The sequence below is a fragment of the Gouania willdenowi genome, chromosome 16 (assembly GCF_900634775.1).
Source record: "Gouania willdenowi chromosome 16, fGouWil2.1, whole genome shotgun sequence".
Lineage (NCBI taxonomy): Eukaryota > Metazoa > Chordata > Actinopteri > Blenniiformes > Gobiesocidae > Gouania > Gouania willdenowi.
The window spans coordinates 32,775,259-32,779,228 of NC_041059.1; positions in this window are offsets into that span (position 1 = coordinate 32,775,259).

Genomic DNA, 3,970 nt, shown 5'->3' on the forward strand with positions numbered 1-3,970 from the left:
TTTCACTACACAGCTCCTCACGCGAGCAAGAGTCACGTGTGCAGCCAGAGCCAATCGCTGCGCACACAGCCAAGCAGACGCGGACTGTAAACACACGAGTGAGAGAAGAAGATAGTTTAGACCGAGACACGGGAGCTCTCTGAATAGATCACTGGTGAGTATTTTACAGACACGTTTCCCATTGTTTAAACCTTATAACTGTTGTTCACTAACGTGCTGTTTCACTGGAGTCGGTATTGAGCTCACCCCGTTCAATACTCCATCTGGAAAACTGCGGATTCTCTGTGGTGCCGTACATGGAAGCTAAGCTCTGACCACTCGGTTCGAAGGTAAAAAATGATTTTTGTTTTTTTTAAAAAAATAGTCAGCCGAATTGTAGATAATACTTTAATTTACTTACTTACTCATTTAGTTTGGAGCTTTACGTTTTGTTTTGCACAGTTTTGTTGTTTTTTTGATTAGTGCTACAATGGCTATGGAGTTTGGTTATCAGCGTCTCAAACATTTCACGGTAACACACACACACACACAAGGTAATTATTTATTTATAATAAAAATAAAATATACTAAATGAGTAAAAGAAAACCAAAAACTAAACAATATTTATACAAACAGTACACAAAATGACTCCAGAATCACACTCTAATGGCAACAAAAAATTGTAATTATACAAAAAAACCAGAAAGATACAAAAATACACATAATGACTCCAAAAAAACAAACATTACAAAAAGTATAAAAATTAGAAGGAAAAAACACATTCATACAAAAAATGCACAAAAACACAACAGAAAGATACACATACACATAATGACTCCAAAAAACATACATTACAGAAAAATACACAACACAAAAAAATATAAAAGTGAGTAAAAAAAACAACAAACATATTTATCATGTTCATGTCTCATAGAATTAAACCAGGGAAATCACACACTATTTTACTTTGCAGCCACAAATATACACCTTTATAACACAGAGTACAGAGTATGTACACCTCTTTGTACAGCCAACCTTCAAACACATACTCATTTGGCCATAATTGACAACTTTACTTAAACTCCCACTATATGAATACATACTTTCGACGGACACTTTACTAGTACGAGATAGACAGGGACATTTCATTCTCTTTAAATGATGCCAAGGAGTCAGCTTTAAGTCTTCCTAGTACTATAAAGACAGAAAGGTGTGTGTGTGTAGCAAATATCTCCGCGATGCGGTGTGAGTTTGACCTGAAACTTTGTCAACGGCTTCCAAATACCCCAAGTGTGTGTATCTGTTATTTTTGGAGTGATTTGGTCATTTCTATATGTTTATTTTAATTTTATTTGACTTCTGGACGGCACGGCAAGTGAAACCTATTAAGCTTTTGACCTCAGAGTGTGAGGGGGCGCTAGCGCACCATCTATATCTATTTCACTGTACAGCTCACTTCCGGTGCGTGCAAAAGCTCCTGTGGACTTTTCTTTTGAGGAAAAATACTTTTTTACTGTTCTTTATTTGGTGATGACATTTCAAAACATTTATTTTCATGTTAGTTTGACCGTACGCTATTTAGACCGGACAGACCTCACCCGGAAATGATTGACGGCAATGGCGCTTCACTATCGATCACCGTCTATGTGACATGCGTGCAGGTATGTGAGTGTTGAGTGTATAACGGACCACCATTTAGTCCGTTTACAGTCTGTCACGACACCCGTCCATTACGTGGTAGTGACTGTAGTGTTATGCTCAGAGTCAGATCCAAGTGTTTACATGTTACGTAGACGGTGCTACATAGTGAAGCGCACCTGATTACTGCAGCTTCACTCACGCCACACCTGCCACTACACCTAACTACTGAAAATAGATAAGTTTAGTGAAAGTTAGGCACACACACACACACTAAACAACCACAAAAATATGAAAGTGACTCAAAATACACAAAACTAAATATTTATACAAAAAAATACACAAAACACAACAGAAATGCAAAAAACTTCACTAAAAAAGATAAAAAAATGACACACTACTTTAGGCAACAAAAAACAATAATTATACAAAAAATGCACAAATGACGTAAAATGACAAAAAAACTAAACAATATTTATACAGGAAGCACACAAACGACAACAGAAATGCACAAAAATATACAAAAAGGCTCCAAAAACATATAATACAGAAAAATACACCAAACAACAACAAAAACATGAAAATTACTCAAAATACACTAAACTAAATAAATATTTATACAAAAAATACACTAAAATGACAACAGCAATGCATGAAACTACACCAAAAAAAATAATTAAAATACACAAAATTATTCCAGAATCACACTACAATAGCAACAAAAAACAATAATTATACAAAAAAACAACAGAAAGATAAAAAATACACATAATGATGACAAAACAAAAAACATACATTACAGAAAAATACAACAAAAATATGAAAATGGCTCAAAATACACAAAACTAAATATTTATACATAAAATACACAAAACTAAATATTTACACAAAAAAGACTCCTGAATCACACTACAATGGCAACAAAAAACAATAATTATACAAAAAATGCACAAAAACACAACAGAAAGATACACGACTCCAAAAAACATACATTACAAAAAAAATGTAAAATGAAAAAAAAAACAGCAAACATTTATGCACAAAAAGACAACAGAAAGATACACAAATACACATGACTCCAAAAAACTTACGTTACAGAAAAATACACCAAACAAAACAATTCAAAAGTGATGATGAAGTCATGCACATGTCCCATAGAATTAAACCAGGAAAATTGCACCCACATTTTGCACCCGTGACTATACCCCTTATGCTCCCACATGAATGCATACTTCCGATGGGAACTGTACTAGTTTATATCAATTTCCTTTGAAAATTTAAGGAATGTCCACCATGTTTTCCATTTCTCAATGGGAGTGACTCGGCGGTCACTAACATAAAGTATACCCCAATGAAAAGACTGAGCAGATAATGCGTAGTCATTGTACATTGTCTATGCATCATGCAGTGGACAAGCGTTGTTATTAAACGCTTTGGAGTTTGGAGATCTACAGGGCAGGACTGAGTCAATTACCTTTTGCTCCTCTCGAAGAACACAATTAACTGTTTGTATGAATTTGTGGTTCCCTTTATATTGACTACAACTTGCTATATCACGCGATTATGCATGAATTAGCGAGATCTCCTGACTCCTTGCCACAACAGTACGGGCGGTGGGGATTGACAGACAGCAGAGCATGGAGCAGTTACTCAGTAGAGAAGTTACGGAGCAGTTACACATTCAGTGGAAATCAGGTGTGAGAAGATAATATAATGCTGCGTTCCAAGCAAATCAGAAATCTGAATTTTCCGACCTCCTATTTAAAATGTGACCTTGAACGCCACCTAAAGTTGGAGCTCCTACTTGGTAAAGTCAGGATAAAATTATAAACAAATTATCAGCACAGCACAGTTTGAGATATTTCCACGTGCTGCTGCTGAACTCAGTGAACACAGAGATTGTAATTTTCACCTGGGAAATGCGGAAATCTGAGTTGTCTTGAACGCAGCGTTACATGCACAAAGGAGGAGTTTTGGTCATACATATTGATCAGGGTTAAATATTTAGGGAGAGTTATATAAAAGTAAATCATGGTGATTGGATGACTGGTTACTGGTTTTAGGCAAGTTCTCGTAGGCCTCCTGGAAAGAGGACTGATGGTCATTCTTTGTTTTTACTGTTGCAGAAATGGAAGCAGTGGTTTCCAACCGGTTTGGTCTTGTGTACTGCCTGAAACTTTTTGTCTTGACATGAGTACCCCCTTGTCTTTGTGAAGTGCTATTTATGTGTATAAAGAGAAACTTTAATGTGGGACTTAGGTCATTGTTTAGTCTATATTCAAGTAGTCTACAATCTTTGTAAATTACAGAAAATTGCGCCTCAGCACTTTGACTTTCAGCTTTTCCAGCAAAA